The 18,197-nt window shown below is 41.0% G+C and overlaps 1 pseudogene; it reads left to right on the top strand.

Annotated features, from left to right (window-relative positions):
* Nucleotides 1-1,858: 1,858 nt before the first annotated feature.
* Nucleotides 1,859-18,159, top strand: LOC121300205 (annotated as a pseudogene).
* The last annotated feature ends 38 nt before the right edge of the window (nt 18,160-18,197 follow it).

The raw sequence follows: 18,197 nt of genomic DNA, 5'->3' as shown, positions 1-18,197 counted from the left end.
AGCAAATTAAATATCTACTTGCTGAGGCCGTTTTTATTTTAGCCAACGAGGTGTTCACTTGTGGCAGCAGCAGCAATGCACTAGCAAAAGCCACAAGGCAGTGACGTCAGCTCCCTAGCAACAAGCCTCTTATGTTATTGTTGGGAATGGATTATTTCAATGCAGCCGGTTTGTGCATATGAGAAAGGAGAGGAAGACTCAAGAAATTAATTGGAGACTGAAGTTTATGAGAAGCAGTTAAAATGGTGTGCTGCTTTTTATACGAAAAATGAGAAAAGGCATGTTGCGTAGAGGATATATACTGGACCCTGACAGCCCCGATAAAACGAGGGAGTGGTTGTGCAGTATTTGTTATTAGCCTGTTTGTTTTTTGTATGGGTCTCTCCCCATATCACGGCCCTCAATATATAACTGATTTATTTTGGACCCCGACACCTGCGATATATAGAGTGGGTGGTGTATTTACAATGATCTCATATACTTCACATAAATATGAAATGCATTCTGTGTTTTCACATTGGCTGTTATGGCTTTATTTCATAAATAGGGGCACTTCTTACTTACCCCAAGGTAGGGTGCATTAAAAAAGGTGGTGTTCTAATGTTAGTATCTTTTAGATTTATTTGCTCAGTTGATTCAGGCTTTGAAATCCTTTCTGCTGCTGTTTCTGTTTAGTCTTGGTGGAGGAAATATAGTAGTTTGAAATGCATTGCTGACTAAACTTTTAACAGATTTTCTTAGAGAGATCTGTATACTTGCAAAATAAAACTTATTTCAGAACTATTTCGCTCTGTGAAGTTATTTCTTTGAGTGAAGGAGGTTCATCCATTAACGGCTCCTCTAATGATATGCATCATGTTGACGTGACAGAGATGTGAAATAGCTCAGTTTAATTCTCATTTAATACACTTTTTACACCTATCCAAAAATAATAATTGTGACATAGTTTTTGTGTGGTGAGCTGTTCATACATGCCAACAGTCCCTAAATGGTCAGGACAGTAGCGATTTCCTAGCAAATGTCCCGCATCCCGATGCATAGGAAGAAAGTCCCCATAATATTTACCCATAGCAAATTATATATATATATATATATATATATATATATATATATATATATATATATATATATATATATATATATATATGCACAGTAGAGTTAGTGAAAATCACACGCTGTTCTCTTCGTGCGGCCGACACATTTGCTGATCACTAACTTATACAAAGGGAAGAACGCTTCATTATGTCCCGCTGAACAATTTACAAATGTTGGCAAGTGCGGCTGTGTAAACGGACTGCAGCTTTCCAGCCAGGGGCGTGCTGCACACCTATGTGGTAAAACCGCGGCAAAGCATAGCAAAGTGTGGTATAAGCATAGTGATATCATGGTAAAAAAAACAGGTATGCATCGTAAATCTATGGGGAAGCATGATCAATACATGCTATAAACATGGTAATATATTTTTAAAAAAAAAAAAAAAAAAAAAAAAAAAAAAAATGCTTGCACCGTGCTTTCATATTTGTGCCATATCCATTTTATTTTCGGAAATAAATGCTATTGATAAAAAAAATAAATTTACTGTGAATTACATTTTAAAATGTATTGAACGGTACAAGGCATTATTATTATTATTATTATTATTATTATTATTATTATTATTATTATTATTATTATTATTATTATTGTACATAGTAACGTTGCCCTGTGTTGTCGTCAAGTCCTGGTATTCAGCAAAGCTGACCAATCATCATATGTCATTTATTTGGGAGGATAGCATACGGTGCACGGTCTGTTACAGTAAAATGTATTAAGCCTATTGCCCTAAATCTAGTTTTAGCACATGCGCCGAGAGTTTTGTATGATCCAGTACGCCTCTTTCAGATCTTATAGTCTAATTGTTTAAGTACAGTTGTGCGCAAACAACTTCTCACTCATCCCTGTGCTGCGAGTGAGTGCCGACGCGAAATGTATCTCGCTTTAAAATAATATTCTGTGTACTGATTTGTTTTATTTAAAGGAAAGTAATGATGATGCGCTCCGTGCTCGCCAGGAAACTTCCGCCGATCACTCGGCTCTCGCTCCGGGTTCTAGCGAGCCAGTACTCGGCTGCAGCGTCTGCAATACCTGCGCCCAACACTCGGTCTGAAATTCACTTCAACAAGGTAAATATATTAACATTACATAATGACGAAGGAGCGTGAAAGGTACTAATTTGAAATTAAATTCCAATGCACAGAATTTTATAAATGCATTTAGAAAAATGAAGTTATAAAATAAATGTAACGGGCATATGATTCTGGACATGTACGTAGCTCTGTTGAAAGTAAGCCATCGTGGAAACAGCAAGTGACCTGAAGCTGGCATTTGAGTTTCAGAAGACGTAAACAAGTTTATAAAAAATACATTTAAATTACCTGTACATAATGTACGTCGAAAGCAACCCACAATACTGTACTGAACTGTGTATACAGTGGTACTTTTATATTTTTGGATATGTTCCCAACCCTGAATCACATTAATTAATTTAGCAGACGTCGTTGTGTGTGTGGAGAGAGAGAGAGAGAGAGACTCTTTTTGACTTTTAAGATCCTTTACATAACCTCTTAAACCCCCAGCCTCCCACAGGCAATTTCCGCCTGGAGGGCTATGGCCTTAAATAAATCACATTGTCTTCCAAAGTATAGACAGCACAGGCATGGTTCAGGGCTTGAATTCAAGGTAACCCCTGGGCCATTAGGACTAAAACAGATTTGATGTAAGTCTTACTCAGTACCACACTGGAAGGAGATATCCAGAAAAAAAAAACAAAAAAAAAACAAGAAACGCTTTTCATTTGTTTATATTCTATCGTCATTTTTTCACCTTGTAGCACATGAAAAGAGGCAGATCTTTTTTCCAGTGCTTCCCCAACATGTCTACTACACTGGATAAAAAACTGATTGAATAAAGGGATCAAATTCTACATGAGTTTTTACAAAGCTAGGCACAAGGGTCCCCAAACCTCTCCAAAAATGAATATTGTGTAAATCTTTATGGCCAGTCATACACTAGTTTCCTGAGCAAGATCTAAAAGGGCGTTTACCTTCTGGCACCTCACATGCTATACATTGCCACATGAATTAGATTTTGTAATCCTCTTTTTAACTTATTTGTCCAATATTTCATTCAAAAGGTGGCCTTTTTGGAGAGCTTTGGGGTGCCCGAAATGTATCCATGATGAGTATGCATGACAGATACTCTCAGTTCATATGCCACAACTGTCAGGCACATTGCTCTCAGATAACTGTGTTTGTGCAGGAGAATGTTGCTACTGAGATTTTTTTGTAGCTCTGAATTTTCAGTACCTGACTGTATTTTTGTTACTCACTTGCTTGAAAGTATGTAAATGTCAAGATGCAAAACAATGAGGTTTTTTTTTTTCAAAATAAAGTGGTTACACTCATTCAAGCACTGCTGACACATGAACATGTGTTGATTATTGGATAAAGGCATCTGCTAAATGTAACAATAATAATAATAATAATAATAATAATAATAATGAGATTGCAGACACCTTTGCTGCTCTAAATCAGGCTGCCAGACTGAAAACACCTCAGTTCCTTTCATCTGTACTTTGATTGACATGTGGCAAACAAAGGAACTGAGTGAGAGATTGTTGGAGCAGGCAGACAGCTTATCTTGAAAGGCTAAGAAACCTACACTGTCTCTAGGTGAAATATAAAAAAGTTTGCTAAACACTCCCAAGCAATAATCTAAATCAGTGAACATCAATGAGAAAATAATAAAGACGGCCGGGAAGCAACAATTACTTCTTGCAACTTGTATTGCATCGTAAAGATCAGGGACCGTATACAGCAGCACAGCACAGATGAGACATGGTGTTGCTCTTTACTATGCAATAAAAATTATTAAAAAAAAATGTTATTTTTATGTGCCCCTTGAGAGTCAAAAGTTGCATTTTCTAATAACATTTACAGTAAAAATGCATATTGAAAATTACGAATAATAATAATAATAATAATAATAATAATAATAATAATAATAATAAATGCAGTGTGGATCCATTATACTTACAAATCCTGAAGAAGCTGCAATCCATCTTCAAATGCTGCTTCACAGGCGCTGAATCAACGCTCTCCATCCCAGAAAGTCATTTTCGCCGTTACTTTCACTATTACCCATCTCCTCCAAAACTTCAAAAAGACTGAATCGAATTCTTTTGGGATGCTTTGGAACACTGCTCGCCATTTCGTTTGATTTTATAAATTTTACAAATTGAAAAATGATCAGAATACGGTAAGAAACCTTGATCCTATGTGCATAACACTACGCTCTCGCTTACAAATATGTGTCTTGTTTACGTACTCACATCGATTACTCTTCAATGGATTAGGCTACAAACAAAGTCAAGGTATGAATGGACAGCTTGTGACCTCCCCTACATCGTGATCACTGAGATCTCACCATCAGCAGATACGTGTAAGACTAGAGCAGCGAAACGCACAGCTAGTTGATTGGAGTTGTTTTTGAACCGTGAGCTACTAGATGCATTGCGAAGGGAATATCTCAGCGGTGAAGCGGCGAATTCGAAAAATTCCTTCGCTGTGTGACGGTAGGAAAACAACGTTTTTGATATGGAATCAGTTTTTTTTGCTGTTTTGCTTTTGTAATAATATTACAGATGATTTTTGAAATATAATGTGTAATTGCAGTACCGTTGTTCGGCCCGCGGAACAGAGGGGGAGTAAGAGGTTAAACATTCCAAATAAAATCCCTTAAAATTCTCCTTAAAAACAGATTTTAAACAGAATAAAAGTATCATTTAAAAAAATCAATAAAAAACTGTGTTTTCTTTCTGTTAAAAACAGATTAAAGCCAAAATTAATAAAACAAATAAAAAAAACACTGTAAAACAAACAAAAAATAAATAAAAATAAAATTAAAATTGGAAAACTGGAGCTCCCCATCCTCACTCAGTTATTAGTCCTCCAGGTTATTATTTAGTTTAAAAAATTCAAAGTCTTCTCTTATCCGGCTGACCACCAACACCCTGAACTGCAGCACGGCATCAGTCAGCCCGGTCCCAGAAATCTTGTTCTTTCTGGACTTTAAAATGGCTAATTTTGCCTGACCCATTATAAAATTAATTAAAACACACCTGTTTCTCTTTTTAAAACTGTAGAGAACCCCAAAGATAAAAAGCTGTTTATTGAACTCCTCACCCAGGCCCTGCAGGAGCTCCTGTAAGAGATGGAAGGGTGGTCCTAGCCTAACACACTCGCTGTACATGTGAAACACTGTCTCCTCTGCAGATCAGAAACAGCACTCTGAGCTATTACTGGAATCAACTCTGGAGAATCCTGCTGGTGGACACAATACAGTGCAGGATCCTCCACTGCAGGTCCCCCGCTCTCTTAGTGAGAGGCAGTTTATACAGCACCCTCCATACTGGCCTGTGCCCCTCCTCTACCTCCAGACATGCCCTCCACCTTGAATCTACCAACCCCCTCAACTGGTGAAAATGTGATACTTCAGTTAAAGACTTAACTCTTCCCACAACAGGGAGTAAGAAAATCTACCGGTAGTGTGAAGAGTTAAGTCTTTAACTGTGTTAAGGTTGAGTAGCATTCCCTCATTCCCTCCATCCCCCTCTCCTTCACCTACTGCTGGACACACCAGCAACCCTGGAAAGATGAAGTCTTGGCTCTGCCCTGTGCCGCTGGACATCTCCTCCCTCAAAGCCTCCCTGATCTCGGGGGAGAGAGAGCTTCTCAGCTCACTAACCATTTTCTCTGCCAGCCTCTCAGAGTGCCAGCCCAGCCGCCCGGCCAGCTGTGTAGCAGTCAACCAGCAGGAGAGGTCAAGGTTCATCAGATGGCTCAGCCTGGTCACTCCTGCCCTCACAAAACCGGCACAGAGCGTTATTGACTGAAAGAAACGCACAGGGAAGAGCATATTGAAGAATAGGGGCTCCTCCAACAGGACCCTGCCTGTCAGAGACCCCTCATCTCTCTCCATCTAAAACACTCAAATAAAAACAAGGGAGACCTATTTTAGCTAATCCAGTACTCTCAATTAAAAACAGGTGTTTGCCTATCCCCAGCCCCCCTACTCTGCTGAGAAAAAAACAAGCTAGCCGCTTCCAATGAGCCTCCTCCCCAGCGTACAGGAGCCTCTGAACCGCGTGCAGTCTGAAGGGTGCTACCCTGCTGGCAATGCTGACCAGCCCCTGCCCCCCTTCATCAGTGGGGAGATACAGGACTGCTGGCCACAACCGATGTCTCCAGCTCCAAAAGAACTCCAGCAGTATTCTCTGGATCTCTTGCACCATACCGCGGGGAGGGTCCAGACACACCAGCCTGTGCCACAGCATGGAGGCCACCAGATTATTAATCACCAGGACCCTTCCCCTAAAGGACAGCTGGGCCAGTAGTCCCCTCCATCTCTGCAGCCGCCCCCTCACCCTATCCACCAGGCCCTCCCAGTTTTTCTGCTCGTAAGTCTCCACCCCGAAAAACACAACCAACACTTTTATACCTGTCCTGTCCCATCTCAGCACCTCTGGCAGGACAGGGGGTGTGCAATCATGCCAACTGCCTGACAGGAATGTGTCACACTTTGCCCAGTTAACTTTTGCTGTAATGCTCTCTGGAATGTGTGCAGGCTCTGTTGTAGTGCTTCGATGTCTCCGTCACTGCAAACACATTCACATCATCTGCATATGCAGACACCTTCACTGTGACAGGAGAGGGTAAGGAGGGCACTGCCCAGCCAACCAGCCTACCCCTCAGCAGGTGCAGAAGGGGTTCTATGGCCAGTGAATAAAGCATTCCAGACAGGGAGCAGCCCTGCCTAATACCCCTGCACACTGGGAAGGGTTGACTCAGCCCATTGTTGATCTTTAAAATGCTAAAAACATTTAAGTATAAAAGCTGAATGTAAGAGATAAAAACAGGGCCAAACCCAAAGGCTACCAGGGTTTTAAAAGGGTATGTGTGGTCGACCCTGTCAAACGCCTTCTCCTGATCTAAAGAGACCAGCCCAGCATTCAGATCACATGTATTAGCCATTGATAAAAAGTCTCGAATTAAAAACAAATTATCAAAAATGGAGCGTCCCTGTATACAGTAGGTTTGGTCCATGTGAATTACGGCTGCTATACATGTTTTTAATCTGTTGGCCAGACATTTTGAAATTATTTTAAAATCAAAACATAAAAGCGAAACAGGCCTCCAGTTCTTTAACAAACACAAGTCTCCTTTCTTGGGCAGCAGTGTGATTGCTGCCCGCCTGCAACTGAGGGGCAGTTCTTTATCCCGGAGGCTCTCCCAACACAGTCCAGAATTTTTTTTAAAAATTCAGCTGGCAGTCCGTCAATGCCAGAAGCTTTTCTGTTTGAAAGCTGTGTAACAGCAGTGGTCAGCTCCTGATATGTTAGTGACTTATCTAATTGATGTTGTTCTTCTTTGCTAAGGGTGGGTAAATCCTGAAGCAGCAGCTCCATATCCTGTTGGCCACATGGCTCTTTACTGTATAATTCAGTGTAAAATTTTACTGCTTTCCTGCTAATCTCCTTCCGGCTGTACAGCTCCCTGTCGCAAGGTATCCGGATGTAATGCATCTGCATGCTGTCTGCTCTCCTCCTTTCCAAGTCAAAAAAAAACTGGAGGGGGTATCCATGTCCTTCAGTTCCATGAAGCGAGAGCGCACCAGCGCCCCCTTCACTCTCATAAGTATCATAAAATTTTTTTTAAAAAAAACAGTGTTTTCTTTCTGTTAAAAACAGATTAAAGCCAAAATTAATTAAATTCAGTAAGCAGTAAAATGCAAACCAAAACAAAAGAAACATATATAAGCAAACTAAATAATTAACAAATAATTATAGTATATTGCAAAAAATGGTAGCAAAAAAACACCCTCCTACCGCTCCAGCGTTCAAACGCTACCGCCTCCCTGCAAGCTCTTCCCACAGTCCTCCGCGAGAGACAGAGTGAGTGAGTTTGATTTGATTGATTGAGATTGAGATTTAGTGGCAGTTGTTCTTGGCTCAGGCAGTAATTGTGCGTGCAGCAGGGCTGGTAGGTGACGGTCGTTGCAGAAGAGCCGCGTCTTTTGTAGAACGGTATCGGCGAGGTGCTTTAGTGAGAGAGGTCCCGGGTTTGCGCCCGCCCTCTGCCTGTGTGTGGATTGCCTCGTCCTGCTTTAACCAAGATCGCTACATTACTATAAATAAAATACGCAATACAAATATTTTTAAATAGTATGTTTACACAGATAACCATGAATAAACTAAAATAAAAGGCTAGGTAGCGTTTCCCTTTGTTTCAGTATGACAAATTTGGCAACACTACTTTGTTTTAAAGATCTTGCATCTCCAGTACAGTTATTCAGAGAAAGTGGATTCGTAACTAAATCTACTAAAAAAAATATGTAGAGATAAAAATTTAATTCTAAATACGGAAATGTATTATTTTTCAACAACAGTCGGTGAAATTCAGTTCTTAACCGGCATATTAACACCTCGCCTCTGCTCAAGAATGATTGGACAGCTGTCAGATTTTTTTTACTTTCCCAGTGGCTATTCAATTGGTTGATCGTATCGCAGAGGCCCTTCAGGGAAAAAAAATAAAATAAAATGTCGAGTACATACAAGCGCAGCGTAAGCGAGCAGCACTGTCAACAGACTGCTGTGACACTTTTGTTGGAAAACGTGTTTAAAGCGTTACTTAGTTTCCCGTGCTACGACCCGCCAGAAGTGTGTACACAGCCCATAATTTAAGAACAGCTAGCTTGGCTTCGCGGGCACCACTTTGAGGGCCACTGGTATAGAGCAATTGAACCCCGGTTAAGATCAATACTTTTATTGTGTTTTATTTCATTATGACGATTTCCCTTTATGTGTACTTGTGTTGCCTTAGTTCAATACCACTGCATGATATAATGCACATTATCACTTTTTCTTTATATACTGTCTCATACTTTTCCAGAACTACTCCATAAGATCAGCAGACATCTAAATAGCTCTCTGTGTTTAAGGCATATCAGATTACGGTGCTGATGAGGTATCAGATCCCAGTTTAGTTTTTGTAGCATATGATTCTTAAAGGGGCTTTGCTCCTATTAGCAGTTAGCTGCTAGCTGTGTGTCTACCCCTTTCTTTCCTAAATGATGCACACTGACTCCTTCATGCGTTTCAGATCTTCATCAACAACGAGTGGCACCATGCAGTGAGCAAGAAAACCTTCCCTACCGTCAACCCCTCCACGGCAGAGGTGATCTGCCAGGTGGCAGAGGGAGACAAGGTAAGGGAATGGCATTGTACTCCTTGAATTCAACGTGATCAGAAACATAGAAACACCTGCCATAGCACTGTCAGTGGGGTGCAGAGTCACCAGGGACGGCCAGGACTGATTGAATGTGGCAAGCGTGCAAGGGGTTTGAAATTGATCTAGAGGGGGATACATGAGCACTCCTCGATGGTTTACCACCTCTGTTTCCTTCAGGGCATTTCTATGTGGAAATAGGAAGTGAAGTCTGTTCCCCAGAGTGACACTAAAGCTCTAGCTGTTCTTAATAAAAACATCAGTAAAAGATATCTATCTTGGATAAATCAGCACGTATCAATTGTGACTGAAACAGGGCTGGAAACGGAGATGCAGCTTTTTATGTGTCACATGAATGAGATCTTATTTGCTAAAAAAAAAGCAGGTTCGTCGTTTGAGGGAAATCAGATTACACAGCAGTTGCATGTCACAGGTATTTGCATTGTTTTGTCCAGTCTATAACTATATATTTTTTTTTTTGCAAGTCAGGGTCTGTGACACCAGCTGGAAATGTGTTAAAAAGTGTTTCATGTGTTCTATACAATACATCAAAACTAACATGTGCTGTGATGCAAATCACCTGCTTGATTAACATACCTTTCCAGGTTGTTTTGCTGCTGATTTTTTTTTTTTTTCGTCTAACTGATTTCATTCCTACTTCATTTTTTAGGACAAAAAGCATGGGGTTCATCCTACATTCAGCTTCTCTCTAGGCTGCTATAATATTCCTGAAAAAATGAAAGATTTGTTCTTCTTTTTAAAGACTTGTTGCATTCCAATGCCTTTATTTCTATTTACCTAATCTACTATCTAATCTAATCTACAGAAAATCATTACTGTTTGCTTTGTAACTTGTTTTTCTTTATTTAAAGAAAGGGTGTATTTTACATGTGAGCTTGTCTGTTTTCTCTTATCTAGTTGCTGTATTTGTTCATGTATTAACTGTACTGGACTCTGCACCCACTTTTCAGTTGTCAAAAGTAACTTTTTTTAATAATTATTTTTTAAGAACCAGGACCTGATCGAGACAGACTCCGCCTACCTGGCTGTGAGTACCTAGTTACATGTTACTTTTGATGAAAGCTTCATTATTTGCACAGTACTGTGTTCAGAGGGTTGAATACAGGTATACAGGTATACAGTAGGTGCATTTACACTTTCCGATAACATTCTGGGACACTCTGTACCGGACTGGTGTGTTTACAAACAGCAGGGGTACTTCTCACAGAAGCAGACTCTGAGCATGTTTACTTTGAGGGGGAAAGAAAAAAAAAGCAGCAGCTGATGCCTTGCTATAATGACGACATAAACATATTATCAATACTTAATATAAAAAATATAGAAATGTGTCACAGATACTACGAGTTGGAGTTTAAATTTGTTTGCGTTCCCACTTTCAATTCCACTGTGATGACATTGCTGGTTAGCGTGCAAAGACCGCTGGGTATTTTCCACAGTCCTTTCCTGACAGTGAAAAAAAGTGACCGGAATCCGTCCTCTTATCCTCTCGACTCCGGAATATTTGTGTCAGTGTAAATGCACCTAGTATGTAGTAGCATAGACGTGAAGGGAAGCTAGTCCCTTTTTTATCTGAGATTTTATCCAAATATTTATTTGATCCACTGAATTTTATCACGTTGGACATATTTAAAGGTATTTGACCGTAAAGGCGTTTTAAAAGCAGCCACTATTGTGATAAGCCTGTATGTAGTGTGGTAGTTTATTTGCACATTGCAAATACAGGACAGATGCCAAATTACTGTCCATAGTAGTAAAAAAGTACATAAAAACCAAATTAATTTCTTCCTGCTCCTTCAGTCTCTGGAGACCCTGGACAATGGCAAACTGTATACAATTTCCTACAGCGTTGACCTACCGCTGGTTGTGAAGTGCTTAAGGTACAGATTGTTCTTGCTATATTTTTAATAAAAGTTGAATTAACTGAAATGTTAGTTAATTTGCACAGTAAAGCTCTAGATTTTGAGTCCATCCTATAGAAAAAACATGATCACAACAACTCAAAGTAAACTGTACATGAGCAGCTAACATGAAGCGTTATAGTAGCTAATCCATCACATTTAGCCAGAAAAACTTTTTTTTTTTTTTAAATGTATACGTGACATGACATTCTGTAAATGCTGTTAAGTATTCATAATACGTCATTTTAAGATGTTTTTTTTTTTTTTTTTTTTTACAGATATAAGCGGCTCACATATTTGAAATGCAGTTTACAAAAGAGTAACAATAAAAATCTTCAGTTCTTTTTTTTTTTTTTTTTAACTGATCTAGAACAACTATATTAGTCAGTTTGAAGTTCGGTGCATCTCTTGGTCCCAGTTATGTTTAACAGGGTGAAACTAAGGAGATTCTCTAGTTACTGAAACAGAGTTCAGGTTGTGGATGAAATACTGGATGCATGCTATTTGTTGCTTTTTCACAGATCTGGTGATTTGAATGTGTTCCTCTTTTCTGCAACAGGTACTACGCTGGCTGGGCTGACAAGAATCATGGAAAGACCATTCCCATCGACGGAGAGTATTTTTGCTGCACCTGTCACGAGCCAGTGGGCGTGTGCGGCCAGATCATTCCAGTGAGTAAAGTGAGAGGGGCGGGACGAGGTGTCTGGTGGGCTCTGTGTATACGGTGTGGTCAGGAATATAGTTCCCCCTGTCTGATACCAGGAGCTATTAGCATGTTTGTGTTCCAAGAAAATAACAGCATGGCTTAATAACTGAATATCATAAAATCATCATTTTTAGATTTGAGCATTTAAAAATAGTCAAGGGGCATGCGCATAATAATAATAAACATTCATAGCAAGGTGTATGATTCAACTGTTCAACATTAAATCTTCGGGAAATTTTGTTTAGGAATTATGAACTGGTTATATGCAAATAAAGATAAATACAGGGTCATGGATAATTTGCACAACATTGATGTTTCACACTGTTTTTGATTCTACTTAACTGTTGATGTTACTGAGAAATCCTGTGGTTAGCAAGCGTCAAGTCACATGTCAGCTTGCATGTAACCTCCAGTTTTTGCGATACTCTGACAGTGCCGTGTGAAATATGAATTGCCCTGTATATACATTGCTGCCTTGTTGTTTCACATCAGGGAAACCTAGAAAACGGGGAATTAGTGAAGGAACCTTATACAGTAAAGTATTATAAATGTAAACATTTTTGAGCCGTGCATTAAACAAATTAATGATCAAATTGTGAAATCACAAGTACTGTATATAAATGAATGTAGGTCAGGGTAACGGAGCGGTTCAAGCTATATTGGACACAAGCTCGGGTGTAAGCAGTGAAGCTCAAAGCAAGGCCTGAAATAGCTTTTGAGTGCTGTCCAATGCGAGTGTGTGACCCAGCTGCTAATGCCTCTCTGCTTGCCTCTCCTTGCCAGTGGAACTTCCCACTGCTGATGCAGGCATGGAAGCTTGGGCCGGACCACAGGCAACACCGTGGTGATGAAGGTGGCTGAACAGACGCCTCTGATCGCTCTGTACGTGGCCAGCCTCATCAAAGAGGTGAGTCCCTGGTCTTCCCAGACACAGACGATGATGTAGCGTGCAGCCTCTGGGTTAGCCTTGGCGGCGCAACTCTGAACATGCAAATAGAGCTTTCAGTATTTTGATGCACTTCCCAAGCCAGAGTAAAGACCTTTATTCAGGTCTGATGATCTTCCCCCAGATAGAATATTGATTTTTACATTGCCAGTAGGGAAACGCTTTGGCCAATGTTGTCTAATGGGATCGGTTGTTTTACAGTGCTGCAGCCAGCAGGTGGAGATATAGATGCCAACTGTGTTTTAGATTCAATTAAAAAAGGCTTAGCTGGCCAGTGGGTGGGTGTAATGTGTTAAGTGTTCAGCAGTGAGCTGGAGATGTCAGAAGCTGTCAATATGTGTGGGTTTATTGGTACTTTATTAGACTACCTTCTACTAACCTTCTCCATGGTCCTTCAGGCAGGGTTCCCTGAGGGGGTTGTGAACATTGTTCCGGGGTATGGCCACACAGCCGGCACTGCCATTTCCTCCCACATGGACATCGACAAAGTGGCCTTCACCGGGTCCCCAGAGGTCAGTGCGCACTGCAGAATTACCTGTTGCATCAGAGGAGTTGATGTTTCAGCCTGTGTGTTGGCAGTATTATTCAGTGTGTTTCTATCCCTTTGACTGCACAGAATTAAAGGTCCTAACAAATCACAGTCTTGCCATTATTCTGATGCTGATGACTTGTCAGTGTAACAAACATTGAATGGCCCTCCACCAGCAGAGTGTAACATGGTGTTGTGTTACAGGTTGGTCAGCTGATCCAGCAGGCAGCGAGCAGGAATCTGAAGAAGGTGACCCTGGAGTTGGGGGGGAAGAGCCCCAACATCATCCTGTCAGACGCAAACTGTGAGTTTCCTTGTTTGAATGTTTCCTTCTGTGACAGCTTGTGCCTTTTATATTTGGGGAACAGAACTGGCACTAACACAATTCCCAGTGTGGTAAATCACATTGATTGTAGCAGTGATGCCTTCATCGTCAAATTATAAATCTCATATCAGAAATCAACCAGTAACAGTGAAGTATTTACCATAATTCCAGTACCCTGTGTGTAGATCCTGTGCCTAATTCCAATGCTCAAAAATCAAAACAAAGTGTAAAGAGCACACGTACCTGGTACCTTTTGTAAAATACATCATCCAGTCAACCACTCTTTCTGCAAACTTTTAAAAGCCTGAGTTTTTCCGGCCGCACTGGTTTTTAGGAGATAGTCTCACCACGACACAGCACCTGTAGGCTTACGCATTATTCATTTGATTTTGGACTGAACCGTGTCACGGCTTGGGAAGGGTTGAATAAAAGTTTTATTTTACAAAAATACATTTCCTTTTCGTTTTTAAAACTAATTACAGTCTAAATTTGTGTGATTTATTAAAAGTTAATACATTGTGTGTAGGGTGTCTCATTGTATGAGAAGTCATTCCCCACAGTTTTAACAGCCAGAACTGCTCAGCTTGTCTTTGTGGTCCTCTGACCTAAACTGCATGAGATGACATCTCTTAAACAATAAGAGACACCCTACACACGACGTATTATCTTACAGTATAATCCCTGCAGTTGCTGAGCCCTGTGTCCTATCTCCACAGTGGAAGATGCTGTGGAGCAGGCCCACTTCACTCTCTTCTTCAACCAGGGCCAGTGTTGCTGTGCTGGCTCTCGCACCTACGTGCAGGAGGACGTCTACAATGAGTTTGTGGATCGCAGCGTGGATAGAGCCAAGAAGAGGGTCGTGGGGGACCTGTTCAGCCTGCAGACAGAGCAGGGGCCGCAGGTACAGCTAGACAACGAGGGTCCAGTTACCTGTATGTAGAAATTAGTCAAAACCAAAATGAATCATCCAAAGATCATTTTCTTGTTCCCTAACTGACAATAACTACTGTGGGATTTTGTAATGAAATACCAGCCTTCACTGAAATGGATACTGGAACTGAAAATTCTCTGCAGAGAACCTGTGCGTTCTGATAAACCTCCAAATGCATACATAGCACTGTATTAGTTCTTTAACATGTGGTTATTTGCCAAAGTCAAATTCACCCCTGGCTCCTTGATGCAGGTGGATAAGGACCAGTTCAAGAAGGTCCTGGGCTACATCAGCACTGGGAAGCGCCACGGGGCCAAGCTGATGTGTGGCGGTGGAGTGGCGGCAGATCGAGGATACTTCATCCAGCCCACCATCTTCGGAGAGGTCAAAGACAACATGACCATCGCCAGGGAGGAGGTAGTACAGAGATGAAGGCATTTTTAAAAACAGTTGTCCAATTGACCTCCAGGCATAGACTATTAAAGTATTTTCATTGCAGCAGTTTCAAAAGATCAAAGTGAAGTTGGCCTTTTGCAGATCTTCGGACCGGTGATGCAGATCCTGAAGTTTAAGACACTGGAGGAGGTGATTGAACGAGGCAATGACACGCAGTACGGGCTGGCTGCTGCCGTGTTCACGAGAGACATTGACAAGGCACACTACATCTCTGCAGCACTGCGCGCCGGCACTGTCTGGTAAGAGATCCAGGGTCACACAGCTCACAGCACAGGTTAAGGACTGCTGTTAGGATGCTTCAGAATCACTTCATGAGTTACCTACCTGAATAGCGTGATGTTTTATTTATTTTTATTTTTTTACTTCACGCAAGAGAAATTGTTGCCATGTGTTTGGTGCCCAAGCTCCATTTGGTGGCTATAAGGCTTCTGGGAATGGATGAGAGCTTGGGGAATATTCCCTGGAGAACTACACTGAAGTGAAAACAGTGAGTGAGCCAGCAGGGTGGTTTATTTTGCCAAAGTTGACCTTTTTAAAACGGCGTTATGTTCGAGCGACCCTTTTTTTTTTTTTGTATTAAATGACTAAAAGTTGATACTGCAGTTTGGTACATTTTTAAATGTTATAGTAGTTACAACTGAATCCCCGGAATTGGGGATTGTAATCAGATTATATTTTTTGGCTTAAATATGAGAGGATCACAAAGATACCGCAGTTAATAAATCAATGTTTTTTTTGGTCTTTCAGGTGACAATTAAAGTCCCCCAGAAGAACTCCTAAACTAGCTGGATCTTGAAAGAAAAGATTCTGTGTGAAGAAACTGTGCTTTCATCTTTGCCTCGTCATTTTAGGTTTTCTGTTCTGGGATTTTAAAATGTTGGAGGGCCGTGAAGAATGGTTTCTAATGGTTTAATACCTTTGTGGTTCACGTCAGATATTGCGTTGCTTTTTTGTTCAATGCATAATTAATGAAAAAAAGTCTAGTAAGCGCTTCACCTTTTCAGTGCTGCTTAAATAACTTTAATATTAACCAGATTCCAAAATATGAATACACTTTTATATATAAATGTCAATATGATATTTTTTTACTGTGAAGTTTTCATTTGAGTATGTTGTATCCAGTACTGGTGGTGAAGGATCCTTATTCATTTCAGAACTCCTTAACATGTTAACCATTCAAGTAAAGCATGGTAAGTGTTTACTAAAAGCATGATAAAACCATTCAAAATAAAAATCCTACATCGACATTACATCAATCAATGCAGGGATGGACATGTGACTCGTGTTGCATAGCAGTTTCACCCATTCCCGGTTTTAATACAAGCTAGATTAGCCACAATCTTTTAGTATCAAGCTGAGGTGTGTCTTATTAAAACCAGGAATGGATCAAACTGCTATGCAATTGGATTTTTTTTTCTCCCATGCCTGCAATGTATAAATCGAGACCATAAGATTGCATAGCATCCTTCTACTTGTTTTGTGTTTTCTTTAGTGTGATTTTTCACAGGTTTATATAGTATGGGCTTCTTTTTTTTGTTTTAGTTCATCCATTCCTCCAATGGGCTGCATGTCTTCCATCACCGCCGCAGAGAAAATACACAGACAGTACCCAAATATCCAGATTAACGGTAAGGGTTTTCAGAGCAGTTTTGCATTGTTTTGAGCACTGGCGACCGCACAAAGGGTTAACAGTGGTTGTGTTTTGTAAAGCGGGTATATGATGTCTGGATGCAGGGGATCTCCTGCAGACCAGCGTGGATGAGAGGGCTATTTTGTCACCTATAAATGTATGTATGCATTCTCAGTTATTTTAAGACCTATAACTGACCACAGAGAAGAAACCACTAGGCCTGGTGGTATTATTCCACATTGCATATTATAAATGTTGCCACTGTTTTATTTAGTTTGATTTTTGGCAGAGGAAGTTTGTCATCTACATGTATTATTTCACTGACATCTCTGCAGTCTGACCTCAGTCTGTGTGTGCATGTTTTTTCTACAGTGATAGAGCCCAGTACAGCCGTGAGCACCACAACCCGGACTGGCACCCCTCCGTCCCCCTGTTGTGTGAGAGCGCCCCCTGCCCTGCGAAGTGTGGCGCTGCAGGTGAGCGAGCGCAGGAGGGCTGGCCGCTGCCAGTCTGCGCTGAGCCACGTGGGTGAGGTGGGGGGCAGGGTGCTCTGCGAGCGGAGGAAGCGATTCTCGGAGGGCAGCTGGGGCAACAGGAATGGCAGCCTGTCCTCCACCTGCCTGGCCTCCAGTCAGAGCACAGGCTGGAGAGGGACAGGGAAGAAGGCCACCAGCCAGGAAGAGCTGTCGCAGAGCAGGATGGCTGAGTGCTAATGGGGATCATCAGGCAGAGCGAGCCAGAACCGCTAATCTCAGAACTGACTGTGCTGCATGTTTCCATGGAGGGATTAGAGAAGGTGATCCTGGAGGAATGGGCACAGGTCCCATCAGAACCATTTATACACCTTGCAGAAATGTTGAATCAATGGAGTCACCTTGGTGGCTCTACACTCTATTGACATACAAAAAGAGAGACTAGAGCAAAACTGAACCGTGTTAGCAGAGCTCATTTTGTGTTTGCTCATCGCTGTTCTATACAAGATACACTTATTTAATTTTGGTCCATCTACTTAAAATGACACAGTGGGGTTTGCTTAACTAACCCTATGGGTGATGATCATATACCTACCATTGTGTTTTGTCGAAAAATATGTCTCTTGTTTTCATCCTACTTCCATTTCCGGACTGGCAGGTAAGGAAACTAATAGAATCCAATAAAATCCACACATTAGTACCCAATTGGACGTAGCAAGGCTCAATCCGAAGACTGCGCTGATCAACTGAAGAAACTTTTCCACAGCATCATTTTCAGAGGCAATCAATGATCAGTGACACGTGCATTCAGTAATTGACAGACCCAGGACTGGAAAACCCAAAAAACTGTCTAACAAGGATGATCAATACTTGAAAATAATATCCTAAGGAATAGAAAGAAGACAAGTGTTGAATTGACAACAGAACTGGCAGGTATACTGTTATACAGCTCCATATAT

This window comes from Polyodon spathula, chromosome 25 (assembly GCF_017654505.1).
Source record: "Polyodon spathula isolate WHYD16114869_AA chromosome 25, ASM1765450v1, whole genome shotgun sequence".
NCBI classification, from domain to species: Eukaryota; Metazoa; Chordata; class Actinopteri; order Acipenseriformes; family Polyodontidae; genus Polyodon; species Polyodon spathula.
This window is presented reverse-complemented; position numbering and strand designations above follow the sequence as displayed.